The following is a 12,938-nucleotide window of genomic DNA, read 5'->3' as shown; positions in this document are numbered from 1 at the left end:
CTGAGCACTTACTGCACACTAGGCATTTTATGCTTATTAACTCATTTTCGTGCTTACAACTACCTTTCTTAATAGAATTACCATTCTTCTGATAAGACCAAAGCACAGGTCACACAGCAACTAAGTGGCAGTGCTAATAAGAACCCACAAAGGGTCCCTGCACACCAGTTCACCCATGTGAAGGAACACCGTATTCTGAGGGCTGACCTGGGAACACCCAGGGACAGTCAGGGTACAGCCCTGGGACTGCCCTGGGCTCCGGTGCCTCCCTAGGAAGGTGGGTGGGGGTTTCCTTTCTGCATCCCTCCTGGGTCTGTGTGTTTACACTGGGGGTGGGGAGAGGCCTTGATCTCCCTGACCTGCCCCCAACAGCACCTCTAATGACTCATTCCATGCCTCCCACCTCCTACCCACCAAAGAGGGGATGTCCTAGATGGAGACACAACTTCTGGCTCCTTTCTTGGCAATCCAGCCAATCTTGTCCATCAGTACAGTGGCCTGCCAGACTCAGGTTGCAGGGAAGAGGAGGGAGAACGTGAAACCCAGCCCCTGCCACCATCCTCAGGATAAGGCAATCAGGTGGCAGCTCCCCTTACAACCCCTCTGTTCAGATTAACACGTGGTAGCTGGTTATAGTCATCATCACCTGCCACCACTCCTGCCAGCCTGTCCCACTGGCTTCAGTGGACCACCCAGTAGCTCCAGCTGGTTCTGACCAAAGCAGATCCTTTAAGAAGGGCCTGCCAGACCTCCATGTCTGACCTCCAAGCTTGCCAGGGCTTTCTCTTCCTGGTTTAGGTCTGTGGCTCATGGAGAGGAAATCATTGGGGCAACTTCATCTGGTGGCCACAACGGTTAGCATACAATTCTGGTGCAAAACTGCCTAAATTTAAACCTACCTTACTAGCTGAGCCACCCTGAGGATGTGGTTAAACCTGCAAAGTGGGGGAAAAGAAGAATTCCCACTTCATAGGATCAGTGTGAGGACCAAATGAGTTGTTGCATGAAAGTGCTGAGCTCGGTGCTTAGCAGAGATTAAGTGCTGACCTCTGAGCTCCCTGCTTCCACCCCAAGAATCCATTATGGAGCCAAGTTCAGCTTTGCACCCCGGTACTTGGGGTAGGCAGAGGCAAGTCAGTCGCCTGGGAACGTGTACCTGTGTTGGGGAAGAAGGAAGACTATTGGATGATCACATAACATCTGCAGAAAAGGGAACGAGGGAAGAAAACTCGAGCTTGGAGGCGCCTCCGGGAGGAGGTGACCCGCGTCCCCCTCGCCTTCCAGTCCAACCCCAGCACAGCTCGGGTTCCACTGCGGTCCTCGGCCGCTCAGAAACTCCAGGCCAGGCACGCGGGGCGGGCGCGAGTCCCAGGGCGGCCGAGGCACGCGGCCTGTCCCTACCGCAGCGCCTTTAAATACCAAAGGCCTCGCCAAAACTGGAGGCGCGGGGCGGGAGCTCGGGTTTCTCCCGCCGCGAGGCCGAGCCGAGGCTGCAGCTGCTCCGAGGTCACGCCCGAGACACGTCCGCACAAGCCCGGGCGGGGGGTGTCGCCGTCCCCGGGGACCCGCGGGGGTCTCACTTCCCTTCTGCATTTCACAAACATCCAACCCGGGACGTGCTTTCCTCTCCCAACTGAGATTCTATTTTTGCGAAACAAAAGCGATGGCAAAGGGAGAGACAGACAGACAGAAAGACAACTACATAGAAACAGACTCTAACTTTAAAGAAATGCTTCTTTTAAAATGCTAATTGTGAGCTTTTTATTATTGCTTTGGAATTCAGTCTGTATTGGCGCTGGAATTCTTTCTCAATAAATGATTCAAAGAGAGAAAAAAAAAAAGCTAAACTTTGCCACAACCTGGAGCCATTTAACCTTGAGAAATTAGCCTTCGTTTTCTATTAAGTAAAATATTTGGGTTTGAATGCTGGAGCCTCTGCACACGATAAAAATAAAGGCGCTGAACGGTTCCACCACCTGTGTTTTCCTTGGATTGCATATTTTCCATGGTAAACAAGAAAACACAGATTGGAAATCCATTCATTCCTTCCTAGGATGGGCTCCAGTTAGAGTTTATTTGTGTTTTCAATCAGCGAAACCAAAAACAACCTTTGCAAGATTACAGTGTTCCAGGCCTTGAAGTTCCAAGACATCTTTTTATTCCCATGTGCAGAGATTTCCACATAAAGCCCAAGACTTTTTAAAATGTAGCTAATACCTATAACTGCCATTTAAATTTCACAGCTTACACTATAGCTCATACTACTGTGTCATCCGTGATAATATTGGGAGGTAGTTTTTTGGGGGGAGGGGAGGAGGATTGTTTGGTTTTGGTTTGGTTTGGTTTTGGGTTTTTAAGGCAGGGTCTGTCTCACTATGTCAGGCTCATACAATCCTCCTGACTCAGTTTGCCAAGAGCTGGGATTACAAGCATTTGCCACTAGTCCTGGCTGGGAATATTTATTTTTAACTCCCATTTTACAGATGAAAAAGGCTCAGAATAAGCAGTGGTTAATAAGTAGCACAACCTTTCTGTCTGTACCCCTCAGGTCTGAGAGCTGCAAAGCTGTGCTCTTTGCACCATCATAAACCTTCCCAGTGCTCTAAACAGGAGCAAATGATAAAGCTGTTCTTTTCTCTCAATTTTCAGGGTAGCTTTCAAGGAGAGGTATACAGAGAAAGACACTGGTTTCTAGGACCAGTGCTGCCTTTGTTTTACTACACAGCCTTAGAAGGCCTCTGAGCCTTAGTTTCACCTCTCTAAAAGGAGACATTATATCTAAGGCCCAATCTAGCTCTGACACACAGAGAGGTATACTTGATTAAAAGCTCAGACTCTCAGCCTATTCTTGGCAGGGCATTATAATCCCTGCCCCATTCCCTGGGCCCACCTATCTAACTCTGTGGTCCTCATCACTGTACACATGGAACCTCCGGAAGGACTTTTGAAAAGACAGATATTCAGGTCTCCCCACACATACACACACAACATCCCCCACGCATGCACAAGGGCTTCTGCTCTGTCTGCAGTATGGCCCAGGCATCAGTGTTTTTCTAAAGCTCCCTAGGTAAATGTATAGCCAGAGTTGAATATTGATCTAACCCAGCAAACTACTCCAATTTCATCCACCCCAGTGGTACTGTCATAAATGCAGTTGCTGTAACTGGAATTTCTTTTTCTAAAATGCAATAACATTAGTGCTACCAGAATCAATCTCAAAACAGATGTGGGCTTTCATTGTATTTAATCATATATTTTTCTGAAGTAAGTCGGGGCATTTTATTGAAGTTTCAACATGTTAGTGTGTGTGTGTGTGTGTGTGTGTGTGTGTGTGTGTGTGTGTGAGTGTGTGTGTGTGTGTGTGTGTGTGAGTGTGTATGTGTGTGTGTGTGTGTGTGTGTGTGTGAGTGTGTGTGTGTGTGTTGATAATGATGATGTTCTTTCTTCAGGAGCAGAGATGGATGAGTACTATAATAACCAAAAGGTTCTCGATTAATCTGATGCAATAACTGATCGGCCAGGAGGAAGAAATCACACAAAATATTGATTTAACCCAAGGGCAATACCTGTTCTTGGGAAATGGCTTGTGTTTGACTGGCTGAGAGACTGATCTGAGCTGAAGGTCGTAGAAGTATAGGAGCCTGGAAAAGAGGTCAGCCTAGAGCCATGTGAGTCCCCACACTCCCAGGCTATTTTATATACTATTAGTTCCTCATTTTGGCATTTAGAAGAGGGGACAAACTTTCTGAGGCACTCCATCTAAATGTGACCCAGGGAAAGTTCAAACACTCTTATAAATCAAAACAATCTACTTTTCTTTATGGAAGGAACTACTGATTTCTTGGTATATAGAAGAACCCTAGAGTTATCCACAGTATTTGAAGACTTCATTAAATGTAAGTTTCTCTTATAAGAGGTATAGCTCAGTGGTGAAGTGCTTGCCTAGTATGTGCAAGGCCTTTGGTTTGATTCCCAGCATCACAAACAAACAAGCCTTCAAGACCATCACACCAACAATCCCCTCTCTCCATACACATTTCACTGAAGTCTTTGGCTTTACAAACATGCTATGGTTTCAAAATGGTTCGCCCCAGTACCCACAATTCATGTAAGAGTTTAATCACAAAAGTCATTGCTAATGATATTAAGAGGATGGAAACTTAATCCAACGATGGTATTTAGAGATGAGGCCTCTGGAAAGTGATTGGGTTTAGATAAGGTCATTAGATTCAATCCTGGGTTTTATAAGAAGAGGGACAGAGCGCAGATACACAGGCATGGACACATGCCCTCTCTGTCTCTTGCCACCTGGTGCCACATGTCGCCTTAGAGGTCTACCAGACTGAGCTGATGCCAGCACAAAGCTCTTAAAACTCCAAAACTTTTTTTCTTTATAAAGCTAGCTTATCTCAGGTATTTCATTGTGGTAATAGAAAACTGACTGATACAACATGTGCACACACATACATGGAAGTGTGTAGTTCTACTCACCCTCTGGTGAATAGTTAAGGTGGGCAAAACACTACTTTTGGTATTAGTTGATGCTGTAATCAGAACAATGATTTCTGTAAACACCTTTGATAGGACAGACATTTAAACAAGAACATGTGGACCTTTGACCTTTACCTGTAAACAATGTCAACTGCACAAAGAGATCAAGATGACTGTAAAGATGTTGCACTCGCCCTACATGTTAAACTGTTGGGTTTCCCCTTGGCAACAGAAATATTCACATTTTTATATAGGGAATGATTTTGAACTTGTCTTCCAGCCACAGCATCTACAGTCCTGTGAAGTTCATCTGGATTAGTCAATATTCACCTGAATGAATTTGCAGCCCAAAATCATATCTTTTCTAGTGGGGCTGAAGTTTGAACTCAGAGCTTTGTGCTTGCAAAGTGGTGCTCCATTGCTTGAGCCACACCTCCAGCCCATTTTTTTCTGGTAATTTTGGAGATGAGGTCTCACAAACTGTTTGCCCAGGCTGGCCTCAAACCTCAGTCCTCCCAATCTCAGTCTCCCAATTAGCTAGGATTATAGGCGTGAGCCACCTGTGCCCAGTTCAAGATCGTATTCTTAAATAAAATTCTCAACCAAAGAATTTCTATTCTTATGGGCTTATCCTAACAAATTAAAGATGAAAATCCCAGAAAAACATCCAGAAATATTCCCTAATGTGAATATCCATGATATTCTGGATTAAAAAAAAATCATTTCAGAATGGGAACAAGGCAGGAATGAACAAAGACTTGCTTACACGAAGAAACTGGGGGGCTAACATCTTGTCAATCCAAATGTATTGCTCTGCATAGGTCAAGGATGGGTTTGTGCTTTTAAAAGTTAAAATTAAAAAACCAGTCTAGATAAGAGAAAGGGAAGTTGTTACTTCTTGTGTCAAACACAGAGATCAGATCAGAAAGGCTGATCTTGGAAAAAGGAGTTAATAGTCCAGCTTCCAGAACAGGAGTTTTTTGTTTTGTTTTTATGTATAATAATGCATAGTGTGAGTCTGTTGATAGAAGTAACTTAATGAAAATAGGTTTCATTTCTGTCTAATCTCTGAACATTTATTGAGCACTTTGCGGACTAAGCATAAATGTACCAAACTGTTAAGACTCAGTCACCTTCCTCAGGAAGCCCCCATCGGGTGACTTGGCTTGGAGAACAGCTGAGTTTCTGTACAACCAGCTTCACAGCTGATAAATTCAGGTGCTTACAGCTTGAGGCTTGAGTGGAAGGTCAGGAGAGTTGGGGGCAACTTGGACATGCTGCTAGCTTTGAACTGAAGCCAATTTTTATGACCAATGCTGGGAATTAACCTGATGAGATCCTTCAGGGCCAATTTCGGGCAAGAACTCAAGAAAAGTACTATGGAGTCTGTGGAAATGAATAAGTCAAGGTCTCTAGTCCTCTCAACAGGTTTCCAGATGGAAAGGAAAACTAGATGAGTTTCCTTTAAGGCTACCACAGTGCCTATGGCAACCAACTTCTTGCTGGTTGCTTCTCCTTAAGAAAAGCTGCATAAAGAGGCTCTGATCTACTTTTGGAAGAATAATGCTTTATTATTTTCACCAGGATGACAAATTGGTTTTTCCAGCCACCTAGTAAATGGCCTTTCTGCACAGCTGGGGCTAGTTAAGGAGTAGGTCAGAACTGATGACACTGTGTCTGACACACATTTAACTCTTTGCAGAGCCTTCAGAAGCTATCAGTTTGTAGCTTAACAGGCTTTTTAACTTTGCTTAGGGAAAGCAAAGTACTGGTAAGTTTGAATTCAAAATAGGGAGATGGCCAGGTGGGAGGTGGGGTGTGCCTAGAGTCCTAGCTACTCAGGAGGCTAAAGCAGAAGAATCACTTCAGCCCAAGAGTTCAAGGTCAATCTGGGCAACCCAGTGAGATTCTGTATCAAGAAAAAATCCAAAATAGAGATACTTACAAAAGCCTAACTAACCACTAGGCAGGAGTTGGAGCAAAAGGCATCACTGAGGGTTGCAGGGATAGCTTAAGCAATAAAGCATCTGCCTAGCAAGTGTGAAGCCCTGAGTTCGACCCCCAGTACCACACACACATAAGAAAGACACCACTGAAGGGAACACTATTTCATTGTTTGCTGTTGATTATTCCAGCTGTGCACATGGACCCCTGCAGCTACTCCCTCAAGTCCTCCCCAACCACCCTGGCCTAGATCTTCAACTTCATGCAGGACTGTTTGGAAGCTCTTCTCTGGCCAGATAATAGTTGTAGATACGGCCTTCCTCATTAGCCTGGAGATGTCACATCTCCTGTACTTCTGAGACACCCCCCCCCACCCAACAGTGCTCCTTGAATAGGGTCATTGAGCATGGCCTACTAGTGGGAGACTTACACTCTAGCAAATGCTAGATCATCTCTTCTCTCCCTCCCTCTCACTCTCTCACTCTCTTCTCTCTCTCCCTCCCCCTCTCCTCTTCTTTTCCCTCTATACATACACACACCCCTTCACATCTCATTTCTTTCTTCTCTCTGTATTTGTGACCTGGCAGACAACTGCGTCATTTAAAATGAGACAACACACGAACTTCAAGTTACTGTTATTAGGCCCCTCTGGGTAAATGTTCCTGAGACTGGCATTTTACCCTAACAATTTCAACATGAAATCGATGCTAATTCTAGCTGAATAGAAAACTGAGCTCCAATTCTTTACAATTGATGGGGCAGTTTTACTTCTGATCCCCTATCATCCTACAACCTGTTATCACTGGGTCCATTTTACAGAAGCGGGCTCAATACAGTCCCACAGGAGGCAGAACTCACTGTGGGAGTCTCCACGCCAAAGAAACCGCTGCCCCTCCTTGAGGTGCTGCAGGCCAGGTGCAGAGCCCTGTGCTCGGAGTGAAAGGCAGGCGAAGAAAGAAGAGCAAGGAGAAGAAATAGGAAAAGAGGAAGTGAGAGCAGGAGGAGTAACCTGCCCACCATTGAGAAATCCTCAGCTCATAGTGCCTTACACGCCCTGGAATTTAGGACCTGTGGGCTGTGCTTCTGACCCTCAGCCACTTCCTAGCCCTCTCCTCCCTTGCCAAGGCTTCCCTGAAAAGAATGTCCCTTGCAATTTTTCTCCAGCTGTTTGATCTTTTTAAATGTGTCTCATTTGTCTGTGACATGTGCTCTAACCAAAAAATAGACCATGGGCCTTCAGAATGGGAAAGAGTATTAAATGGCAAAGCCTGCCTCGTGCCAGGGGAGGGCAGCCCCTAGATATCCATGAGGACCAGATGACCTGGATTGGCTGGAATGGTCTCAATTTAAAACATTCTAGTCTTGTCCCTGTACATGCCTTCACACTTGTCTGACCATGTGTCCCTATTTGGGGCTTGGAAAATATAGCTATCACGTGGATAAGTGACACCAAGTGTCAAACTGACCCAGTATCAGTATCCTGGGATAGAAAGAGAAACCAGATGGGTCTTAGGTCAACTGGCTCTGCCACTACTATCTGTGTGGCTTCAGCCAGGTTTTGTTCTTCCTTGGGCTCAGTTTCTTCATCTAGAAAATGTTAGTTTTCCTGTAGTTGACCCCATCAATTCTGACTACTCATAGATGCTTAGTATCTTCCAGTCCTTCTGTCTGTACTACCATATTGTTTGGAGATCCTCACCCTTCGATCAAATCTGAAGCATTGTTAGTGAAAGCAGGAACTCAAATGCATAGTTCAAGGTGCCATCTTCAACAGACATAAGAACAGCAACCAAAATCATAAAGACATAAGAAATGCCCTTCTATCTTCCTGCCCATCCATTTGGAATTCTCTCCATTCCCCAAGTCTCAATTCAGATCCACTCACCACTGCTCCTTGACAATTTCACGTGCACTGGTCCTGCCCCAGCCGGGGTCAAATGTCTTAACCGAATCACTGCTGGATCTGCAATGTGACCCTTGGCTGGTCACTGACTTTACCCAGCCTCGGTACCCTCATCTGGAGATTAGAATTGGGTTTCCTATATCATGTGGCCCTAGGAAGAATTTCACAACCTTATTGTTGCCATGTCATTCAAAAGCATGCACTCCTCCACTCTCCATCCTTCTTCAGCTATTCCACGCACTTTGATCGCAAACTCAGCATTCAAAGGTCTCCATAATCCAACACACCTCAAACTTCTCAGCCTGACTTCCCATGAAGCACATGCTTTTGATATCAGCCATGCCGGGTTCCTCACTGCCTGCTTGCTATGGCCTCTGCATATTGTGCCCATACCACTCCCCTCACCAGATAGGCTCTCCATGCTTCTACCTAAGCACTCTCTCCTCTGAGCCTGCCTGGACTAAGTCACATCCTTTCCCCACTGCTATGGGTTGAACTGTGTCTCCCCCACACCCCAAATCCACAGGTTGAAGCTCTAACATCCAACAGGACCTTTGCAGATATAAAGATTAAATGAGGTCACAAGGGTGGTGCCTTAGCTGATAGAACTGGTGTCCTTAAGAAGAGACATGAGAGAGCTCTCTGCCATTTGAGAACAGAGAGAAAATAGCCATCTACAAGCCAGGAAAAGAGCCCTCACCAGGGACCAAACTGCCTGGCACCTTGCTCTTGGATTTCCTGGCCTTCAGAACTGTAAGAAAATAAATGTCTGTTGATTAAGTCAACAGTCTGTGGTATTTTAGCAATCATGTATCTATTAACAATAGAATTGTGTTTCCAATTTTGTCATAACAAGAAAGTCATAGAGTATACTGACACCAACTAATATGGCTAGCAAAGTCACTAAGTGGTATAATCTTAAGGAACTGCTGTCATATACACAGTCAATTGTCAGATTGAAATGTCATTATGCAATGCATGATGACACATATTCAGTAGCTGCTATGGGCCAGCTATGATATAAGTCACTTTAGACCCAATATCAACTGAATTTTTTTTCTTTTTTTGAGACAAGGTCTTGCTGTGTAGCCCAGGCTGGCCTTGATCTCATGATCTTCCTGCCTCAACCTCCTGAGTGCTGGAGTCACAGACATGCACCACGAAACCCAGCTCAATTGAATTTATCTCTATTTTACAGGTGAGAAAACTGACTCTTACAAGGATTAATTTACCCAACTCTGCACAATGGGTAACTGAGAATCTAAACCAGTGAGAAATGACAAGCATTCCTTTAGGGCTACATTCAGCCGAACACATAGAACAGCTAGCATGAGAAGGGCCCCTAAGTGTTGTTGGGGGGGCGGGCATAGAAAGGAGGACAACACAGTCTTGATCCATCAGAACTTGCAGAAGGGAGGGAGACACATTGATCATGAGTTACATCTCCCTGGGTGGCCGGCTTAGGAGACCTGGGCCTAGGTCACTGGGCTGGAGTGGAGGCATGACCTGGGGGGTCATGGGCTCCTGGGGGTCATGGGGGTGTAGGGCTCCTGCCTCACTCCTAGGAAAGCCTTTTCCGATGTGGGGCAGCGGGCAGAGCGAGCCTCCTGCTCAGAGCTCTCAGGTCACTGAACCTGGCCTGGCAGGTGCTGCTGTCAGACAACCCGTGGGGAGGGCCTCCTCTGCGTCCTGTCACATCACAGCCCGCAGGCGCTGCCCTTCAAGTCCTGGCCGTCCTCTGGAGGAGGTCAGCACCCAGAGGCGCTCAGAGCAAGGCTTCTCAGTGACCTCATGCAACAGGAGCCGAAGGGCAGGAGCCGGTGGCGCCGGGCGGCAGGGCCGGGGGTCGCGGGCTGGGCCGGCGGGGGCGCGTGGCGGGAGGGGCGCGGGCGGCGCGCGCTCGGAAGTGGCCCCGGGCGGCCTCCGCGGCAGGCGGCTCCTGTTTCCCGGCTCCTGCCCGGGCGGGCGCGGGGCAGCTGCTGGGAGGTGAGCGGAGCAGCGTTTTCCCACAGTCTGGGGCGGTGACACATGGCGCTCACACATTCCACAGCCGGCGGCCGCGCCAGGCCTGGCCGCGAGTCAAGGCAGCGCCGGGAGCTGCCGACAAGCAGGTTCCGACTTTGGCACCCGCCGCGGCCGCCTTCCCGCCTTCCCCACGCACGGAGGACGCAGGCCGCTTAACCCTTGCACGCCTAGACACGGCTTCCCCGCAGGCTTCGGATGCGCGCGGGGACTAGCCTAAGTGCTGGATAAGTGCTGGATGGGCGATGCTGTGTGCAGGAATGGATGAATGAATGGATGAATCATAGGGTAGGTGAGTGAATGAATGAATGAGCGAGTGAACGAATGAATGGACAAATGAGTGAATGAATGTGCGCATGAGTGAATGAATGAATGAATAACAAATGAATGAACCATGCACGCTAAAGGCCCCCTTTCCCAGCAGGCACACACCATGCACTGATAGTGTGACTAGCTGCCCTGGACAGTGTTTTTCCATGTTCAAAACTCCTGACCCGCACTTACCTTTCATTTATTTTTTTATTTTTGCGGTACTGGGATTTGAACTCAGGGCCTACACCTTGAGCCACTCCACCAGCCCTTTTTTGTGATGGGTTTTTTCGAGATAGGGTCTCGCAAACTATTTGCCCGGGCTGGCCTTGAACCACGATCCTCGTGATTTCTGCTTCCTGAGCCCTTACCTTCTTGGAAGAATGTAGAAGAAAGTGGAGGGCGGGGGCGGGGAGCGGGGAAGGGATCTCGGCACTCCCAGTTTACCACGCGGTAATTAAACTGACTCTGGAAGAGGTTACTAAATTCAGACAGGAACTGCTGTAGAGATGTGGAGTTGGGGGGCACCAGGCCAGCAACCACTTTTGAGTCTGGCCTCTCTCTGGCCAGAACTCTGTCCCACAATTGTTTATTGATGGGCTCTAGGAGTCTTGAACCCAGTTGATTCTGGCAACAACTTGCCAGATAGAAAAAAAAGACAGTTGGAAACCTGAAGGAAAAATGCTCCCTGTGACTATGGGTGGGGATTGCTCCTATGGGATGGTTGAGCATCCCATATTCTGCTTCCCTTGGGCTTCTGTGTGAACTTCACATGACCTCTCCAGCTGTTACTGTATCTGTCTGCACCTAGGATTACATATAACTGCCCAGGGCAGAGGCCACACTGAAACCGGGAACTTTCACTCACCTAAAATCCCACAGGGCAAGAATTCTACCAAGCACCCCACAGAGGAACTGCCCAGACCCTAGAGGAGGCAGGGTTTTATGTACATTCGTTGCCTTTAATTCTCACAGTGGCAACCGGGTGAGGTGAGTAGTGTTAGCGCCCTTGGTTTACACTGGAAAGAGACTTAAAATGCTGAAATCACCTGCAGAAGGTCATATAGCTACAAATGTACTTGACCCCATATTTGTGTAGCCCAATCAGTGACTCCCAATCAGTGTAGTGTCAATGAGGTCCCAAAGTTTATGCAGTTCAGACTACATACACCCTCCCTTTACCTCCCCATAGTATGCACACACACACACACACACACACACACACACACACACCACACACACACACACACACACACACACACACACACACACACCTGCCCAGCCTTTACCCTTTCCAAATAGAATGGCTGGATCCTCTGACTCTTGTAGAACCTGGTAAAATTTTTCACACTCACTTTTGGTTGGTGAAATAAACTACCTCCTCCCTCTGACTCCACAGTTGATAAGTTCTCAATTATTCCAATATAATCAAACGACCAAGATACCAACCCCAGAGATTCATGATCAACTGGGCACATTCGAGTTAATCAATCAGTTAGCATTCACTATGAACACACTATAGGCTAGACTCCTAGCAGGGTGCTGATGAAGATGACAGAGGGAACCAGGAATGGAAGGAGGAGTAAAACAGTTCAGAAACCCCACTGTCCCCTCTTGGGCTCCCAACCAAGCAACTGGAAAGACCCATAAAGAGACAATTATACCTTAGCATGATAAGTGAGGTACAACGACGTGGGGGAACAGAGATGAAGATTTCCCGGAAGGGTTCCCAAAAGTGGTGATGTTTATGTTGGACCTTCTTCTTAGATTGTTTTATGCTTCTGTAACAGAATACCACGACACACTGAGTAATTTTTAATGAATGGAAATTTATTGGCTTATGGTTCTGGAGGCTGGGAAGGCTAAGACAGAGGAGCCGGTATCTGAGCAGGGCCTTTTTGTTGGGTCATTCCATAGTGGAAGGCCAAAAAGAGGGAGAGAGACAGACAAGTACAGACAATAAAAGGGGGCTGGACTCTCTTTTATAACCAACCAATCCCAAGCCAATGGTGTTAATCCACCCACTTTGCCCTCATGGACTGGTCACACTCAGTAGCCCCTCCTCCCAACGCTGTTGCTTTAGGAACAAAGTTTGCAACACAAATCCAAACCACAGCTGCCTTGAATGGTTTTCCAGATGGAGTCAATGGAAAGGCCAGTCTTCCAGGCAGAGAAAACATATCCTTCAATAGGACATGGAAAATAGGAACCATAAATTAAAAATTGATAATTATATGTCATCAAAATTAAACATATCTGTTCACACGTA

The sequence above is a fragment of the Castor canadensis genome, chromosome 5 (genome assembly GCF_047511655.1).
Source record: "Castor canadensis chromosome 5, mCasCan1.hap1v2, whole genome shotgun sequence".
NCBI classification, from domain to species: domain Eukaryota; kingdom Metazoa; phylum Chordata; class Mammalia; order Rodentia; family Castoridae; genus Castor; species Castor canadensis.
Note: the sequence above shows the minus strand (reverse complement) of the source record.